The sequence below is a fragment of the Pseudophryne corroboree genome, chromosome 5, assembly GCF_028390025.1.
Source record: "Pseudophryne corroboree isolate aPseCor3 chromosome 5, aPseCor3.hap2, whole genome shotgun sequence".
Taxonomy (NCBI): domain Eukaryota; kingdom Metazoa; phylum Chordata; class Amphibia; order Anura; family Myobatrachidae; genus Pseudophryne; species Pseudophryne corroboree.
Window position 1 is genome coordinate 799,769,192 of NC_086448.1, and position 21,105 is coordinate 799,790,296.

The 21,105-nt window shown below is 45.4% G+C and overlaps 1 protein-coding gene across 1 annotated transcript in view; it reads left to right on the top strand.

Moving 5' to 3' along the window:
• The window catches only part of SNTB1 (syntrophin beta 1), a 316,976-nt gene that overhangs the window by 118,560 nt on the left and 177,311 nt on the right, over positions 1–21,105 (top strand). The window lies entirely within an intron of this gene.

The window sequence follows — 21,105 nt, forward strand, 5'->3', positions numbered from 1 at the left end:
GGTCAGCCACGTGGACAAGAAGTCAGTTTTAATTAGTTTGGAATTTCTTTTTGAGGCACAAATTGGCTTTCTTTAATATATGCACATTATCCCGGTGGCTGACTTTGTGCCTCGATCACAGGGTTTCATGTTGTACAGCATAGTGTAAGTGATCACAGCTAGCCCAAACTCAAAGGGGGGAAAAAAGACTGGCCACTAAAAAGGAAAGTATCTAAAAATATCGTACATGGAATAGTACAAACTACCTGTGCCGCTAGATCTAAAGACGAGGGAAATGAAAATGAAAGCGGTGATGGGAAATACAACATACACATGAATAGTTACTTCTATTAACCCTTTTATCTATCTATCTATCTATCTATCATATAATCAATATTGGGCCTAATTCAGACCTGATCGCTCCTCTGCGTTTTTTCAGAGGTGTGCAATCAGATAGTCGCCGCCCATAGATAGTGAAAACCCGCACCGTGCAAGTGTGCAAATGCATGTGTACGCCGTGCGAAAACTTCGCCGGACAGCTGCAAATCCGTTCGCAACTCACTCACCATCGAATGATTTTTCCAGTGTGTGCGTAGCCCAGGACTTACCCCTACAGTGTGATGCAAACAGGCTGATCGTGGTAGAGCTGACGTCACACACCCTCCCTGAAAACGCTTGGGAACGCCTACGTTTTTCCAGCCGCTCCCAGAAAACGGCCAGTTACCACCCCCAAACGTCCGCTTCCTGTCAATCTGCCTGCATTCGCCTAGCGATAAAAAATGTGAAGGATTTATTCGCAGTTTGGCCTGGCGCCTGCGCATTACGATCCGTATTCATGCGCAGTCATTCCATAATCGGCCGCTGTGCAGTTTTGCACAGCAGCAATCGGGTGTGAATTAGGCCCATTATACATAACAATAGTGAGAGCGATTATAAAACAGCTGCTGGTCTGAAATGGTAAAATTATTTATTTATTTATAAAACATTAATATCCAATTGAATTAATATGGTCACAAACAAATGCCATGTTACAGTGTTTTCCAGTGTAGCTAATGTCATCCGTCTGGCAGTTGCGCACTGAGAGCTGAAAAGAGAGATCCCTCTCCCCTTCCAGCTCTCACTGGCTGCCCGGCAGACTCCGCCTCTCTTCTTCCCCCAGTATTGTCTGAATGCACAGGACTGTTCCCTAGGGGGGGTACACACCTAGAGATGTGTGTTGAGTTATCTATCACAGACCGCTAAGCACACATCTCTCCACCTGCTCAGCACTCAGCGGGATGTGTGCTGAGCGAGGGGGAAGGGGCGCTCACTTCACACAGCGCTAAGGTGAGCGACCTGCTAGATTGTGCCTCAATCTGGCACCGGCGATAGCGATGCACGGGGCCGCGCATTGCTATCACTAGGGGGCATACACACGAGAGATCCGTGCTTAATTTCTACCCAATCTAGTCAGATTTTAAGTACGGATCTCTCCGTGTGTACCCCCCTTAAGTCTTGTCAACACCTGGAGTGGGTGACCCCACCACATATATCTCCACCCCACCCTCACCCACTATCCAGGCTCCCCAGACTGGGGGAGGGAGGACTGAGAGACAATAGGGATGTGAATGAGGCAGACAGACAGGGGGAAAGAAGGGACAAAGATGAGAGAGACAGACGGAGGTGTGGTGGGAGAACACAGATGGGAAGGTGAAGGTCCCCTTTCAGTGCTTAGAGCAGGTGACCTCCCCTGAGCCTCTTAAGTCCCACTCTTACAAGCCCCCCTGCCAATGGTGGGAGAGGGGACAGACATCAGAAAGAGAGGGGGGCGCAGCTTGGAGAGACAGATGGGTGGGGGTGACAAGAGAATACAGGGAGAGAGAGATAGAGGGGGTACAGAGGAAATGAGGCTATATGGAAGACACAATAGTCATATTATAAGTACAAATTAAGAGGAAATCCATGTACTTAAATAGATGGAACCTTGTGCTGTGAAAAGCTGGTAGTGTTTGCACAAATTATATAAATATATGTATAAATATTTATTACCAGTTATTTATATAGCCCACACATATCCCGCGGAACTTTACACAGAATATTTTGCCAACAATCGATATACAAACAATCTTTTCTGCAGCTGTCTGTGACACTTAGGTCTGACTCATCTTTGCCGTTTCATTTCTTGAGACAATTGTAGCACTTGAACTTGAATTTTCAGAATTTTTCACTTTTTGTATACAGTGCAGTAGTCTCAGCAATTGACTCACAGGGCACACATTCTTGGAACTGTAGTAACTTTGCTCTGACTGTGCCTGTGGTTAATTTTGCTGTGTTTGTTTCCAACGCCACAACTATTAAGTCAAACTCAGACGTCAAGTTCTACAACATCACTGTAGCGAACTCTTCATCATCTATTTGCACTCCAACATGTGTTAGTTGCTGAGAAACCGACATTAGAGATGGCTACTGACTCTCTGTCTCAGCACAGTGACTCGAATCATCAGGAAGTATGAATGATTCGAGTCACTCACTGTTTAGTGAGTCGAGACAGCTGCAGCAGTAGCCTCTCTCAGCCAGAGGGAGGAAACTCAGTGTGTTGTTGTGATTGGCCAGCGGCAATACCAGGTGACACCCAGTGGGAGGGGGGAGGGAGCAGTCACGACTCACCAGTCAGTGAGTGCTGTACTGCTGTGCCTGATTCATTCATCCTGATTCCTGAGTCTGCCTGTGAGTGGAGACGGTTGTGCACTGTGTAGACTCAGTGACTCAGTGGACGATCTGATTCATGCAGCATTAGCCTGCAGGAGGTGGAGCCCTGTGGTACAGGGGTCTCAGCTCAGTGCTCACTGTTCCTGCTCAATGTGATTGTGACTGAGTGATATGTGTTTCATGGCATATTCAGTAACTAGTATGCAATAATTGGTTATTAATAATAAACCAACATAACACTGAATCTATGTTAATATAATATTATTAATAATCAGTGCATAAGCAACTGCCTCCCCCAGATGCACTGCACAATCAGTGCAGCTGAATAACTAGCTGAGCCTACTCCCAGGGGACTGAGGGGCAGATGTATTAAGCCTGGAGAAGTGATAAAGCAGTGATAAATGTAAGGTGATAACACGCCAGCCAATCAGCTCCATTATGTAAATGGACAGTTGGGAGCTGATTGGCTGGTGCGTTATCACCTTCCACTTATCACTGCTTTATCACTTCTCCAGGCTTAATACATCTGCCCCTGAGTCCCTCCATGAGTCACCAGCTCTGGTCTGCCAGCACTGAGTCTCTCTGGCAACTCACTGAATCATGGCCCTCATTCCGAGTTGTTCGCTCGGTATTTTTCATCGCATCGCAGTGAAAATCCGCTTAGTACGCATGCGCAATGTTCGCACTGCGACTGCGCCAAGTAACTTTACTATGAAGAAAGTAATTTTACTCACGGCTTTTTCTTCGCTCCGGCGATCGTAATGTGATTGACAGGAAATGGGTGTTACTGGGCGGAAACACGGCGTTTCAGGGGCGTGTGGCTGAAAACGCTACCGTTTCCGGAAAAAACGCAGGAGTGGCCGGGGAAACGGTGGGAGTGCCTGGGCGAACGCTGGGTGTGTTTGTGACGTCAACCAGGAACGACAAGCACTGAAATGATCGCACAGGCAGAGTAAGTCTGGAGCTACTCTGAAACTGCTAAGTAGTTAGTAATCGCAATATTGCGAATACATCGGTCGCAATTTTAAGAAGCTAAGATTCACTCCCAGTAGGCGGCGGCTTAGCGTGTGTAACTCTGCTAAATTCGCCTTGCGACCGATCAACTCGGAATGAGGGCCCATGTGCACTGTCTCTGCAATACTTTCCAATACAAATGAGTCATGACTCATGTGCCGAGACACTCCACTGAACTGAGTCATATGTCTCAACTCAGTTCAGTGAATCACTTTGCCCATGACCAACCGACATCAATAGTCAATGTAGTTACTTATTCACATAACTTGGTGCTTGATATTACACCCTTAAATGTATTCTTCTCATGAGACCTCTATCCTGGTATGCTGCATGCAACACTGTCCATATATCTTTAGCTGACATTTTCACATGTGTTATAGAGTACATATATTGCTCTACATTCAAGCTAATAGTACCCATGGCTCTTACTACTTCGCCTGGGCTTGGACTATCACTAGGATCTACTGTCACTTTCGACAATCTCTCAAGCTTTAATTGCATTTCTATAGCAAACTTCCAGGTTGTATAATTCTCAGCACCCTTTAGCCTGATAAACCCCATTAAGGGTGTAACTCATATACACATGCTTCTTACAGTCATAACTGTGCAACTTCTGTGCGCTAATCTGCTACTCACCAGACGGTGAGTGTATGTAAGAACCAGGTAGCAGTGCAAGATGCTGGAATAGCATCTATGTCATCAGAAAATCGCATATTTCACTGGAGCTAAGTGGAATACTACTGTCTCCCACTGTGACACTCTAACACCCAAAATGGCACCGCACATGCTTCCCTGAGGAGTAGCAACATGGAGTCTGCGCAGTAGGGCACGCCACTTTCAGTAAAAATGACATGACTAGAATGTCCCTGGTGGTCTAGCGATGACTAACCTTTGTACGGCCGGTACAGCGACTCTAATTGTGTCTTCCAGGTCTAGTAGTCAGCTGATGATGACTTCTAGCAGATCCAGAATTGATTCCAGTGATGAGTATGTCTAACCCTCCCCCTGGTGCCTGACCCTAGCCTCCCCTCCTGCAGCCTAACCTTAAATGCATGGGTTTATTCACCGTATTTACAGGATTTTCCTAGGCCTTTCCCATAGGCTGACAGCTTCTCCCTTTATAAGTGTACATTAGATGCAGCCAATAAATTAGCTTACTAGGCCAACAACTAGAATGTACTTCTTATTGTCTGTCCCACCTAACATGCAGCCGCTCACTGCAGGACTCCCTTCTAGCAGGTTTGGTTGCAGAAAGCATGCGTCCTGGAGCTTTGCAAACAAAGGTAGCATCATCGTTACCTGTGGGCCCACTGCTACATTTGGACATGTTTTTTAAACAACTTTCAAGAAATCAGACACAGCATCATATGCTGTGCCCTCTGGTGGTTACTGTCTGCCATTACAGTGACATCGGGCAGGGAGATCCTGAAAACATGCTACACAAAATCAATGCTTACTGACTGCAGACCCTCACACAGTGAGGCATATGCATCAACGCATGGAGAGTGATAAAGTTTAGAGAGATAAACTACCAACCATTTTTCAAACACAGGCTGTAATATGGCAGTTAGGAACTGATTTATCTCTTTCCAATGCTTAGTACATAGACCCCTAAATCTCTCTCCACTTTATCTCTCTCCAAGTGTTGATGCATAGGCCCCTGTTTAGAGCTGATCTACAGTATGACAAATTCAAAGTTCAAATATTGACTGAGCTCAACTGAACTCAACCTCTTCCTTTCTCTTCAACGTCCCACGATTACTGGCATTGCGAAGCCGGGGGGTGGGATCATGATGACGCCACTCAGACAGGCCAGTACATTCCATTTTCATGAGCCTCCCGGAGTATCCCTGAGAGTAGCAAGAATTGGTGTAGCCAAGATCCACCTAACTCCGAATTCCCAGATATATGCAAAGATACGCAAGTTTCTCTTTGCTTAAATTTGCTAGATCCGTCCCCATACGGCCCGGTGGGCATATCCGATACAGGCCCGTACTTTTTGTATGCCAGATAATTGCTCATCTTGGTACACCAAAAACCCCGGAGTGCCCTTATCAGCAATGATCCTTTCCAACTAACCGGCTGCTCACCCCAAGGCAGCCTTGGTGTCAGATTTGGCTAAAACTGGCTACAGTGATAGGACAGCGCTTCCATCCCAACACAGATACCCCAGTGCGTCATTAACAGGCCACTGTATTATTTAGTATTTCAATTAGAACATCAAAGACAAGAACACTTTAAAACTCTATCCAGAAGTTCTGAGTCTAAAAAGGTTGTTTACAGCTGGGAGAGTGTGTGTGATGTGGGTGGATGTGTAGCGGATGAGAAAAGCAGTCGCTTGTGTTTTAACAGTTTACAAGTGAAGTTGTGTTAAAAGTATGGTAGAAGTGTGATATTTACTAAGTGTCTTGGTCTTTCTTGTAGGAGTACTAAGGTTACTGGCTAATATGTATTAAAATGGCAGCAAAAATGTTAATATAACTGAGTTTTTATAATTAAACAGGTGTAAATATCCATTTAAATAAATCAGTAGTTACAGATAGTGAGACTCCATGGCAGGAATTCAATTGTTTTGCACGTCCGTTATCTAAAGAGATCACGGGGCGCAATTCAATTGTTCACTGTTTTAAAAAGGTCAGGTTTAGCCGTGTAAAGTGGCTAAACCCGATCAAACCAATGGGCACGATGTGAAAAGCCCCGGTCAAACGGGTCACTTTTCACGCATTTCAGCTCGCACCCACCGGGGGACTGGATGCCGATCATGGACGGAGTTACAATTGAATAGCTTCTTTGGGCGCCATCTGCTGGCTGCAATAAACAATTGAATTCTGCCCCCATGATGCAACTGTATCCTCTACAGGCCTTGTTTCCACTGTACCCCCTTACTGCTTTAGTAGTTACGCCTTTCTGTGTATTAAACCGATTCCTCATCCTACTTCACTAGGAAGTGGGCGGCTTGCGGGAGGTGACCAGCTCTTCTGGGATGTCTGGGGACTCCTCAAGATTTGTGAGTCCTCCAGACATCATTGGAGACTGGGGTACCTTCTCCAATGATTCTTTATAAAAAATAAATACTAGCATTCAAAAGACTTGGGATACATTTACTAATATTTCTAAAAAGAAAAAGAGGAGGTATTGAATGTAGCAACCAATCAAGTTTTAGCTATCATTTCCTATGCCATGCCAGATATATGCTAGAAGCTGATTGGTTAATATGGGTAACACCTCACATGAACAACACATCTGAAGAAATGTTTGAAGTGCACTTGTTTTATAAGTAGACAAAGCGCTGTCAGTACTTTAAGGGATAATTTCCTCTAAGTAACAAAGGGGGGCAGTGAACCAAACAGGAATAAAGAAATCTGCTCCCCCAACACAGAGGTATTGTTTCTGCAGGCAAAGGGAATAGGAAGCATATCCACAGCAACAGAAGATAATTAAGATCAAAACCAAATAAAAATAGTCAGAGAGAAGAACATAGCTAGGAACAGAAAAAGCACAAACAAAACTCTAAAAGCTATGTGTGCAAATGCTAGGAGCTTAGGAAATAAAATCCCAGAACTAACTGCAATAATGACAAGGGATGATCTAGACATTGTGGCAATTACAGAGTCATGGTACAATGAAAATCATGACTGGGACATAGCTATACCGGGACATACTTTATTTAGGAAGGACAGAATTGGAAAAATCGGAGGAGGGGTAGCAATGTATGTAAAAAATACCATAAATACTACATTAATACAAAGTATTGAAGAAAAAACTGAGGCCCTTTGGGTGACCATAGAAACAGGGGAAAAGTTGATTATTCGTATTGGCGTGATATACAGGCCACCAGGTCAGGAAGAGGAACTTGACAAGAACCTATTGCAGGACATAACTAAAATGGCATTAAAAGGAGAGGTAATAATCATGGGAGACTTTAATCTTCCTGGTGTAAACTGGGAGGTGTCTGTTGTTAGTTCCACTAGAAGTAGGAACATTTTAAATTCTCTTCAGGGAGCATCCCTCCACCAATTGGTGAGGGAGCCCACTCGGAAAGACGCAATATTAGACTTAATACTTACAAATGGAGACAGATTATCGGACGTAAAAGTGGGTGAAAACCTGGGATCCAGTGATCATCAAGCAGTATGGTTCAGCATTAAGACAGAGACTGACTCGTCCCATACAAAAACAAAGGTGTTGGATTTTAGGAAGGCTGATTTTGTAGGGATGGGAAAATGTGTAAGCGATTCTTTGGCAGAGTGGAGGAACTTGGAAACAGTGCAGGAGAGGTGGGAAACATTCAAATGTGCAATATTGAAGGCAACAGACCTTTGTATCAAAACTGTTAGGAAAAACACAAGGAAAAGGAAGCCAGTGTGGTTTGCAAAAGAAGTAGCAAATATTGTGAGAGCAAAAAAGATGGCTTTTAGGAAATATAAGCAGACACAAAATAATGAAGACAAAAAGATATATCTTGTTAGACAGAAGGAGACAAAGAAGGTTATCAGATGTGCAAAGGCACAAGCTGAGGAGAAAATAGCCCAGTCAGTGGGTAAAGGAGGCAAAACTTTTTTTAGGTATATAAGCGAAAAGAGAAAAACAAAAGGCGGAATTATAAAACTAAAGACGGACACTGGGAGTCTTGTTGAAGGAGACAATTTAATAGCAGATCATCTTAATGATTATTTTTGCTCAGTATTTACTACTGAAAGAGAGGGGAAGGGGCCACAGTTAAGTTGCAGGGATATTCAGGAAAATGAAACAAGTACATTTACAGAGGAGAAGGTCCTAACAGAACTCTCAAAGCTGAAAGTGGACAAATCTATGGGGCCAGATGGGATACATCCAAGGATACTAAAAGAACTTAAAGAGGTGCTGGTAGCACCATTGACAGAATTATTCAACCAGTCATTAGCTACAGGAGTAATTCCAGGGGACTGGAAAAGAGCAAACGTAGTCCCACTGCACAAAAGTGGAAGCAAGGAAGAGGCAAACAACTACAGACCAGTGAGTCTTACATCAGTAGTAGGGAAATTGATGGAAACACTCTTAAAAGAAAGAGTTGTAGATTATCTCAAATCCGGCAATTTACTGGATCCCAAACAGCATGGATTCACTGGGGGGAGATCATGTCAAACAAATCTTATTGACTTTTTTGATTGTGTGACTAAAGTGATGGATAAAGGTGGAGCCATGGATATAGTTTATCTAGACTTTAGTAAGGCTTTTGACACAGTTCCACATCGCAGACTGCTAAATAAACTTGAAAGTTTGGGATTGGATATTAGGATTATTGAATGGATAAGATCTTGGTTGAAGGATAGAAAACAGAGAGTTGTGGTAAATGGAGTGCATTCACAGGAGGGAAATGTTACCAGTGGAGTACCCCAGGGATCTGTACTTGGACCAGTGCTTTTTAATATATTTATTGGTGACATTGCAAATGGCATTAAAGGGAAAGTATGCCTTTTTGCAGATGACACAAAGGTATGCAACAGGGTAGACACACCAGGTTGGGTAAAACAAATGATTGAGGATCTAGGTAGACTAGAGGAATGGTCAAGAGTCTGGCAATTACAGTTTAATGCCAAAAAATGCAAAATCATGCACTTGGGTCTCAAAAATTCTAAAGCTAAATACAGTATTAATGGCACTATACTGGAAACTACTGAGGAGGAAAGGGATCTAGGAGTTACTATTTCAGATGACTTAAAGGCAGGTAAGCAATGTAACAAGGCAATGAGGAAAGCTAGTCAGATGCTTGGCTGCATTGGGAGAGGAATCAGCAGCAGAAAGAAAGAAGTAATAATGCCACTGTATAGGTCATTGGTACGGCCTCATCTAGAATACTGTATTCAGTTCTGGAGGCCATATCTTCAAAAGGATATTAATACATTAGAAACTGTACAAAGGAGGGCAACTAAAATGGTGCATGGCCTACATCACAAAACATACCCAGAAAGACTAAGAAATCTCAATATGTATAGTTTGGAGCAGAGAAGGGAAAGGGGGGACATGATAGAAACTTTCAAATATATCAAGGGTTTCAACAAAGTCCAGGAGGAAAACATTCTCCAAATGAAGAGAAGCAAAAGGACACGAGGACATGCACTGAGACTGGAGGGGGGGAGGTTCAGGGGAAATTTGCGGAAAAATTATTTCACAGAAAGGGTAGTGGACAAGTGGATTAGCCTCCCATCAGAGGTGGTAGAGGCTAAGACAGTAGAGCAATTTAAACATGCATGGGATAGACATAAGGATATCCTTACAAAGAAATAAGGATCAAATAAGGTTAGAGATAAAAAATAATATAAAAAAAAAAAAGGGGCAGACTAGATGGGCCAAGTGGTTCTTATCTGCCGACAAATTCTATGTTTCTATGTCCCTCCTGGTACAGAGACATTATTACAGCAATATGCTGTCGGTACGGTTGTACTGAGTGAACGGAATGTCGCGCACTTCATCACAGCAATGTTGTGTTTTGTCCTGTTGCGCTCTTGTTTTCCCCAAACAGCTGTCTTAGGATATTAGTTTGACAATGTACCCGACCGTGCACTTTCTGCAAGCAGCCCCAATTACAGCATGCCATTCTTTCTGAGCACAAAGTCCATATTTAACCAATTAATTTACTGCTGACATCATTGTACTAGAGCAAATGAACCCATGTTATTTTCTCTGTAGAGTTCCGAGACGAGCCAAGAAATCTGAGCGCAGAAATATCTCCTGTTCAACAGAAAGTCTTTTGTCCCATGTTTGGGTGATGTTTTATAAATGCTCTGATAAAAGTCTGCCCTAAATAACTCAACTTAATTCAATTTCAGCTACTATCAATTAAAGTATATTTTTTTTATTTTTTTTGGTACTTTTAATCTTGTTAAATTTAACTCACAATCAGGAGGAATGTATTTTCTGTTGCTTAGTTATTGTTCAGTAAAGGGAGTTGGGCTAGAAATCACTGTATCGTATGCACTGATGTCTCGAGATTTAAATCAAAGGGGTCAATTCTATTCGGCAACTAAAGAATAGCGCCGGGAATTAGCTCCCGACGCTATTCAATTCAGCTAAAGTTAAGTCGGCGATGTCCCGTTCTCGCCGACTTAACAGGTAGTTTTGTCGGGAGAACGGGCATTCTCCGACTTAACTACCCGGCGCGAGGCTGATTCCCGACAGAATCAGCCTCGCGCCGGCCGCGAGGCAGCACTTTTGTCGGGTTTATTCTCTCATCCCCCGGGGATGAGAGAAGAATTCCCGACAATTGCGGGCAACTAGTAGCAGAATTGAATAGCGTCGGGAGCTAATTCCCGGCGCTATTCTTTAGTTGCCGAATAGAATTGACCCCAAAGTGTCTACCGGCCAATCATGTAAAATTCTTCATCATATTTGTTTATTAACATTTATTTAAATCGCACCATAAACATTGAAAAACGTGCAAAAAGTCTGGGTGACTGAGTGTGGACGAGAAACTCAAGGCCCATACACATTAGACGATGTCACTCTGTGAGCGACATCGTCTAATGTTTCCCCCTCCCGGGCCGGCCGGTCGGCGGCCGCCTGTACACACTGAGCGATATGACCGCTCATATTGCTCAGCGACGTCACGCCCCCGCCAGCCCTGCATGAAGGTCGTGGACGACAGTCCACAGCCTTCATGCATGCCCTACCGACAGCGACGATCGTTGCCGACCTGCGGGGCCGCGCATCGGCCGTCGCTGGCGGCATACACACTTGACGATAAAATGAGCGACGTCGCTCAAGGAGGGGGAAAATGAGCGACGTCGCTCATTTTATCGTTAAGTGTGTATGGACCTTTAGATCACCTATAACTGGGAATAGGAGCAGGCACTGAGTGTGGACGAGAGACTCAGATTTCCTATAACTAGGAATGGGAGTAGGCACTGAGTGTGGATGAGTGACTCAGATCTCTTATAACTGGGAATCGGAGCAGGCACTGAGTGTGGACAAGAGACTCAGATCTCCTATAACTGGGAATGGGAGTAGGCACTGAGTGTGGATGAGAAACTCAGATCTCCTATAACTGGGAATGGGAGTAGGCACTGAATGTGGATGAGAAACTCAGATCTCATAACTGGGAATCGGAGCAGGCACTGAGTGTGGACGAGAGACTCAGCTCTCTTATAACTGGGAATAGGAGCAGGCACTGAGTGTGGATGAGAAACTCAGATCTCTTATAACTGGGAATCGGAGCAGGCACTGAGTGTGGACGAGAGACTCAGATCTCCTATAACTGGGAATCGGAGCAGGCACTGTGTGTGGACGAGAAACTCAGATCTCCTATAACTGGGAATAGGAGCAGGCATTGAGTGTGGACGAGAAACTCAGATCTCTTATAACTGGTAATAGAAGCAGGCATTGAGAGTGGACGAGAAACTCAGATCTGTTATAACTGAGAATAGGAGCAGGCACTGAGTGTGAATGAGGGACTCAGATCTCCTATAACTAGAAATGGGAGCAGGCACTGAGTGTGGATGAGAAACTCATATCTCTTATAACTGGGAATCGGAGCAGGCACTGAGTGAGGATGAGAGACTCAGATCTCCTATAACTGGGAATAAGAGTAGGCACTGAGTGTGGATGAGGGACTCAGATCTCCTATAACTAGGATTGGGAGTAGGCACTGAGTGTGGATGAGGGACTCAGATCTCCTATAACTAGGAATGGGAGTAGGCACTGAGTGTGGATGAGAGACTCAGATCTTTTATAACTGGGAATAGGAGCAGGCACTGAGTGTGGACGAGAGACTCAGATATCCTATAACTGGGAATGGGAGTAGGCACTGAGTGTGGATGAGGGACTCAGATCTCTTATAACTGGGAATAGGAGCAGGCACTGAGTGTGGACAAGAGACTTAGATCTCCTATATTGGGAATGGGAGTAGGCACTGAGTGTGGATGAGGGACTCAGATCTCCTATAACTGGGAATGGGAGTAGGCACTAAAGGGTCAATTTACTATCCTCCGTGTTTGGACAATTTTGCCCACATGGGAGTGTTTGGGCATTTTTTAAAATTTGTTTGTTCAAGTACAAAAGACGGGCAGATAACGACATACTATCAAATACACCATCGGACAAACTCGTATTTACTTTCCATAGACAACACTGAAACACGGAAATATACCTAGATCGTTTCTGCAAACACACCCGGGAATTGAGCAAACTCGGATCAAAATGCACTTTTCATATAGACGTCCCTCTCAGCAGTGTGTTTACAGAAGCCTGGATCAGTGAGATCTGTGCAGTGCTTCTCTGTTAAAATGTTTTTAAATGGTTAAAAAAAAAAATAGAAAAAAACTGCTTGGGATTGTGGGTGCCGAGTTCATAGCTTTTACATGTAAAAAATAGATGTAATATTATTTTTTTAACAGGTGGAATTACAGGTCCCAGCAAGCCTCCCCCGCATGCTGACACTTGGAGAACCACAAGTACCAGCATGCGGAACATAAAGGGGCCTGCTTGTACCTGTAGTCCCCCATGAAAATAAATATTACAATGAACACAGTACACACACCGTATTAAGGCCCTCATTCCGAGTTGTTCGCTCGCAAGCTGCTTTTAGCAGCATTGCACACGCTAAGCCGCCGCCTACTGGGAGTGAATCTTAGCTTAGCATAATTGCGAACGAAAGATTCTCTAAATTGCGATTAGAAATTTCTTTGCAGTTTCTGAGTAGCTCGAGACTTACTCTGCCACTGCGATCAGTTCAGTCAGTTTCGTTCCTGGTTTGATGTCACAAACACACCCAGCGTTCGCCCAGACATTCCCCCGTTTCTCCAGCCACTCCCGCGTTTTTCCCAGAAACGGCAGCGTTTTTTCACACACTCCCATAAAACGGCCAGTTTCCGCCCAGAAACACCCACTTCCTGTCAATCACATTACGATCACAAGAACGAAGAAAAAACCTCGTAATGCCGTGAGTAAAATACCAAACTTCTTAGCAAATTTACTTGGCGGAGTCACAGTGCGAACATTGCGCATGCGCAATTAGCGGAAAATCCCTGCGATGCGAAGAAAATTACAGAGCGAACAACTCGGAATGAGGGCCTAAGTACAACAATAATAAGCCATACATGCACACTCACTTACATACTCACACATACTTACCTAAATCCACCATTGCCCTCTCAGTCCTCTTCTCCAGTAGAAATCCACGTCACCTGTAAAAACATATCAATACTCACCTATTCCAGCGTATATCGGTCCACTTCGTTCCATGCAGACATCTAGGGGTTAATAAATAAAAAAAAGCTAGACCCACATCAACGGATTTAGGAGATTTATGTGTGACCACTTAGCTCACCTTTCCTGAATGCCGGCCTTCATGTGACTTCTGTCACTAGGAGATCTGCCAGCCAATCAGGAAGCGCTACGTAGTGCTGCACCACTGATTGGCTATGTGCACCTGCGCTGTCAGTCACTGACTCCCATAGACTTCTATGGGGCTTTTTGCCCATAGGACTCTATTGTGGGAACTGCAACTATGTGGTAAACCACAAGGTCAGTTGAGGTCAATCTTGTGGCAGACCTCAATTGACCTTGTGGTTTACCAAATAATAGAAGTAATAGCCAGATGCTCAAATAATGATGGAACAATACCAGTGGGGAAAGAGAATGATTGCTGATATTGGTGAAAACTGGAAGGACAGGAGATGGCAAACAGCTAGTTTGTAAGGGGACAGGGTAGAGTAGACCGTTAGTAGGGTGTGCACCAGAGAAGAGAGTATAAGCTTTATCATCATCTGTGGGATCACATGAAGAGGTGTTGGAGGTTGTGGCACTGGAATTGAGCAGGCTGCTGATTGGCCAAGGGGATATCATTTATTACTGATGCTTTTCAATCTTGTCCATGAATTGGGAAGAAAGATCTTGGACAGTGATTGCTGTCGAAAAGATCATTGTGGGAAGTGGGTAAAGTTCAGTGCGAACTTCATTACTTCACTGAACTAAGCAAGTAGATTAGTCATTACCGGCACAATGATAATTATTATCTGTTAATATTCACCATGACATGTTTTGCAGCATTGTACAATAATGTATACCCGCCTATTCTACCACATTAGAGTGCGACTTTTATCCTGGTTGGGAACGTGCAACAATAATGCAAAGCATATAATGACTGCTGCACTCTAAACGCTGAGCGGGTTGCGAGCAGCCGATAGTATCCACTGCGCCAATCAACCAGCGCATGTCAGCATCATAACTATTGTGCTCTCTGCAGCCACAGTTCTGGGATGAATAGGGGAAATGCATCAAGCATTCCAAAGGGTGAAATAGTGGACAAGTGGAGTAGTTGCCCGTAGCAACCAATCCGCTTCGCCCTATCATTTTATAGAAATACTTAATAAATTCTAGCTAGAAGCTGCTGTGGACACCTTGGGGTATATTTACTAAAATTCGTATTTTTCAGAATGAGGTTAAAGTACAAACACGAATGACATCGAATGTGTGAATTTGCAACTTTTTGATTTTTTTTTACGCCTCATTTACTATGCTGTCGTATTCTGCATTTTCGTTTTTTCCGATGTCGATGTCATTCGTAATGTCGGGCAGTGTTTTACGTGAGTGATTAGTAAAACACTGCCGACATTAACACAATGAATCTCGGCCGGATCTGTGAGATCCGTGCAGGGCTTCATTGTGTACCTTAAAAAAGTGTTTAAAGAGTTAAAAATATATTAAAACAACCAGCACCGGGCTCTGCATCCGGTCCTGGTGCAAAAAATAGTAGGGGTCCCCCGTAGTTTTTGAACCAGCACCGGGCTCCACTAGTCAGAGAGATAATGCCACAGCCGGGGGACACTTTTATATCGGTCCCTGCGGCCCTGATATGAAATCTCTAACTAGTCACCCCTGGCCGGGGGATCCCTTAAATCAAGGGGTCCCCCTCCTCCAGCCACCCAAGGGCCAGGGGTGAAGCCCGAGGCTGTCCCCCCCCATCCAAGGGCTGCTGATGGGGGGTTGATAGCCATGTGTAAAAATAAGAATATTGTTTTTTGTAGCAGTACTATAAGTCCCAGCAAGCCTCTCCTGCAAGCTGGTACTTGGAGAACCACAAGTACCAGCATGCGGTGGAAAACCGGGCCCGCTGGTACCTGTAGTACTACTACAAAAAAAATATCCAAATAAAAACAGAACTCACACACCTTGAAAGTAAAACTTTATTACATACATGCACACCTACATTCAAACATACTTACCTATGTTCACACGTGGCTCGGTCCACTTCTCCAAGTAGAATCCATGGGGTACCTGAAAATAAAATTCTACTCACAAAAATCCAGTGTAGATCGGTCCTCTTCTGAGCTTGTAATCCACGTACTTGGCAAAAAAACAAACCGAAAAAACCCGATCCACGCACTAAAAGGGGTCCCATGTTTACACATGGGACCCCTTTCCCCGACTGCTGAGACCCCCCGTGACTCCTGTCACAGAGGGTCCCTTCAGCCAATCAGGGAGCGCCACGTCGTGGCACTCTCCTGATTGCCTGTGCGCTCCTGAGCTGTCAGTCAGGCTGCGCATGGCAGAGATACAATGTAGCGCATAGGCGCTACATTGTATCCAATGGTGGGAACTTTGCAGTCAGCGGTGAGGTTACTCGCGGTCAACCGCTGTCCGCAAAGTTCCCACCATTGGATACAATGTAGTGCCTATGTGCTACATTGTATCTCTGCCGTGCGCAGCCTGACTGACAGCTCAGGAGCGCACAGGCAATCAGGAGAGTACCACGACGTGGTGCTCCCTGATTGGCTAAAGGGACCCTCTGTGACAGGAGTCACGGGGGGTCTCGGCAGTCGGGAAAAGGGGTCCCATGTGTAAATATGGGACCCCTTTCAGTGCGTGGATCGGGTTTTTTCGGTTTGTTTTTTTGCCAAGTACGTGGATTACAAGCTCAGAAGAGGACCGATCTACACTGGATTTTTGTGAGTAGAATTTTATTTTCAGGTACCCCATGGATTCTACTTGAAGAAGTGGACCGAGCCACGTGTGAACATAGGTAAGTACGTGTGAATGTAGGTGTGCATGTATGTAATAAAGTTTTACTTTCAAGGTGTGTGAGTTCTGTTTTTATTTGGATATTTTTTTTGTAGTAGTACTACAGATACCAGCGGGCCCGGTTTTCCACCGCATGCTGGTACTTGTGGTTCTCCAAGTACCAGCTTGCCGGGGAGGCTTGCTGGGACTTATAGTACTGCTACAAAAAACAATGGCCCTCATTCCGAGTTGATCGGTCGCAATGCGAATGTAGCAGAGTTACACACGCTAAGCCGCCGCCTACTGGGAGTGTATCTTAGCTTCTTAAAAGTGCGACCGAAGTAATCGCAATATTGCGATCACAAACCTCGTAGCAGTTTTGGAGTAGCTTCAGACTTACTCTGCCTGTGCGATCAGTTCAGTGCTTGTTGTTCCTGGTTGACGTCACAAACACACCCAGCGTTCGCCCAGGCACTCCCACCGTTTCTCCGGCCACTCCTGCGTTTTTTCCGGAAACGGTAGCGTTTTCAGCCACACGCCCCTGACACGCCGTGTTTCCGCCCAGTAACACCCATTTCCTGTCAATCACATTACGATCGCCGGAGCGATGAAAAAGCCGTGAGTAAAATTACTTTCTACATAGCAAAGTTACTTGGCGCAGTCGCAGTGCGAACATTGCGCATGCGTACTAAGCGGATTTTCATTGCGATGCGATGAAAAATACCGAGCGAACAACTCGGAATGAGGGCCAATATTCTTACTTTTGCACATGGCTATCAGCCCCCCATCTGCAGCCCTTGGATGGGGGGACAGCCTCGGGCTTCACCCCTGGCCCTTGGGTGGCTGGAGGGGGGGACCCCTTGATTTAAGGGGTCCCCACTCCTCCAGGGTACCCCGGCCTGGGCTGACTAGTTAGTGATTTCATGCCAGGGCCGCAGGGACTGATATAAAAGTGTCCCCCGGCTGTGGCATTATCTCTCTGACTAGTGGAGCCCAGTACTGGATCAAAAACTACGGGGGACCCCTACGCTTTTTGTCCCCCGTATTTTTTGCACCAGGACCGGATGCAGAGCCCGGTGCTGGTTGTTTAAATATGGGGGAACCCCAGTCATTTTTCCCCCCATATTTTTTCAACCAGGACCGGCTCAAAGAGCCTGAGGCTGGTTTTGCTTAGGAGGGGGGACCCCACACAATTTTTTTTCTGTTTTTACAGTAAACAGACCCCTTCCCATAGATAACCATGCACAGATCTCACTGATCCGTGCATGGTTATCCAAACTCGACTGGAAAAAGCAGGTCTATTTTTTTGCTACTTTTTTTAACGAATCGCAAAAAAATACACCCGCACTTGAGCATTCAGAGACTAACACCCAAATACGAATGAATAGTGAATACCCGTGTTGTATGAAATAACAGCCACGTTTGACCGATGGTCTATTCATTCGTATTTCTGAACTTTGCTGTTGAAACCATTACGAATAGCCCAAACACTGCCGAGATTTGTGTTTGGTGAATTCCCGTGTTGGGACTTAGAAAAAAAACCACAAATCGGACAAACTCGGATTATTAGTAAATATAGGCCCTTGTCTACTTCCCCACTCTTTAGGTGACTTGATGCCTCTCCCCCAAAATCCGGAATTGCGTGGTCTGCGTCGGCTTGATCATTCAAGTGTACACATGAGTAGAACAAAAACATGTGAAGTCTGGTCTTACAGGCAATATGGGAGTCAAGTTGCAAACCAATTACTTAGGTAGACATGAAATGGATTGATGGTGATCCTGCCCAAGCAAGCTCACCCTCTAAGAGATTCCTATCATTTCCGGATTACTTCATAAGGTTGGAATTTTGAAACAATATTTTGACTGTATCATTTGTCCATTTATAATCTGTTAGTGTAACAATGAATATAACCTGCCCACAATTACATGTCTTTCCTTTCATGTATGTAATAGATGGCGGGTAGCTTCCTAGTTATGGAGTTCCACAGTTGTCTCTCCATCACACCTGCAATTAAACGACTTAATCGTCATCTCTAGTTCTATTAATCTGAGCAGGTTTTATTTATCTGGTGTAAACGAACAACTCAGCATTGTGTATATTATTTGCTGATGTTGTAATATGAAAGCGTGCTTTTTTATATATTGTATTTAGCTAACACGTAGCGGGCAGGGTTAGACTGGCTCCCAGGGGTACAGTGGAAATTCCTGGTGGTCCCCAAAGCCTAAGGGCCCTCTCCCTACTCTAGACATCAGGTTCCAGACTGTGCCCTTGAATTACATCGTACATTGGCCCTCATTCCAAGTTGTTCGCTCGCTAGCTGCTTTTAGCAGCCGTGCAAACGCTAAGCCGTCGCCCTCTGGGAGTGTATCTTAGCTTAGCAGAAGTGCAAACGAAAGGATCGCGCTGCGGCTACAAAAAGAAAAAAAAATTGTGCATTTTCTGAGCAGCTCCAGACCTACTCCTAGCTTGCGATCACTTTAGACTGTTTAGTTCCTGTTTTGACGTCACGACCACGCCCTGCGTTCGGCCAGCCACGCCTGCTTTTGTATCTGACACGCCTGCGGTTTTCCACACACTCCCAGAAACGGCCAGTTACCTCCCAGAAACACCCACTTCCTGTCAATCACTCTGCGGCCAACAGTGCGATTGAAAAGCGTCGCTAGACCTTGTGTGAAACGGCATCGGCTGTTGTGAAAGTACATCGCTCGTGTACATTGCGCCGCATACACATGCGCAGAAGTGCCGAACTTTTGCCTGATCGCTGCGCAGCGACTGAAAACAGCTAGCGAACAACTCGGAATGACCACCATTGTTACTCTGTCAGAGGTTCAGATACCTTATGGAGCAGGGCTACGGATGGCCATGAGTGCTTTGTTTGCTACTATAGAAATTGCACCAAGATTTGCCCTCCCACCAATCAAAGTGGGCGGTCCTGGCACACGCCTGTCCCCTTCTCCTATTGGCTGTGGGCTTTAATATAGTGAGCACAGTCCCTGCCAATGGGCCTAATTCAGACCTGACCGCTAGCAAGCAATTTTTGCACTACTGCGATCAGATAGTCACCGCCTACAGGGGGAGTGTATTTTAGCTGTGCAAGTGTGCGAACGCAAGTGTAGCAGAGCTGTACAAACAGATTTTGGGGGTCATTGCGAGTTGATCGCTAGCTGCCGTTGTTCGCTGCGTAGCGATCAGTGGAAAAAACGTCTAATCTGTGCTTGCGTATGGTCCGCAATGCGCACGCGCGTCGTACGGGAACGAAGTCCATTGTGGTTTTGCACTGGTTCTAGCGACGATTCCAATCGCACAGACGGCCGCAAGGTGATTGACAGAAAGAGGGCATTTCTGGGTGTCAACTGAGCGTTTTCAGGGAGTGCTTAGAAAAACGCAGGCGTGTTGGGAAAAACGTAGGCGTGGCTGGGCGTTCGCTGGGTGTTCGCTGGGCGGGTGTGTGACGTCAAAAGCCGTCCCTCCGTTGTTAGAATCAACGCACAGTATAAGTAACTCCAGGGCTGGTCTTGTTTTGCACAAAATGTTTTTGCAGGTGCTCTGCTGCACAGGCGTTCACACTCCCCGGTGGGCGGCGATGATGCGTTTGGATGGCTGCTAAAAACTGCTAGCGAGCGATCAACTCGGAATTACCCCCTTTGTGCAGTCTCTGCGCAGCCCAGGACTTACTCAGCCGCTGCAAACACTTCAGTCTGTCCGGGACACCCTCCCTGCAAATGCTTAGACACGCCTGCGTTTTTCCAACCACTCCCAGAAAACGGTCAGTTGCCACCCACAAATGCCTTCTCCCTGTCAATCTCCTTGCGATCGCCCATGCAAATGCATTCTTCGCACAAAGCCATCGCTGAGCGGCAATCCGCTTTGTACCCGTGCGACGCGCCTGTGCATTGCGGTGAATATGCATGCGCAGTTTAGACCTGATCGCAGGCTGTACGAAAATGCAGCCTAGCGATCGGGTCTGAATTATCCCCCATGTGCACTGTAGGGGGGGGGGCAGGTGTAACATGTGCAGAGAGAGTTAGATTTGGGTGTTGTGAGTTCAAACTGAAATCTAAATTGCAGTGTAGAAATAAAGCAGCCAGTATTTACCCTGCACAGAAACAAAATAACCCACCCAAATCTAACTCTCTCTACCCATGTTACATCTGCCCCACCTGCAGTGCACACAGTTGGTCATTCCGAGTTGATCGCTAGCTGCATTCGTTCGCTGTGCAGCGATGAGGCAAAAAAAAACGGCACTTCTGCGCATGCGTATGCGGCGCAATGCGCATGCGCGACGTACAAGTACAACGAACGATGTAGTTTCACACAGGGTCTAGCGAAGTGGGCGTTTCTGGGTGTCAACTGACCGTTTTCAGGGAGTGCTTGAAAAAACGCAGGCGTGCCAGGAAAAACGCAGGCATGGCTGGGCGAATGCAGGGCGTGTTTGTGACGTCAAAACA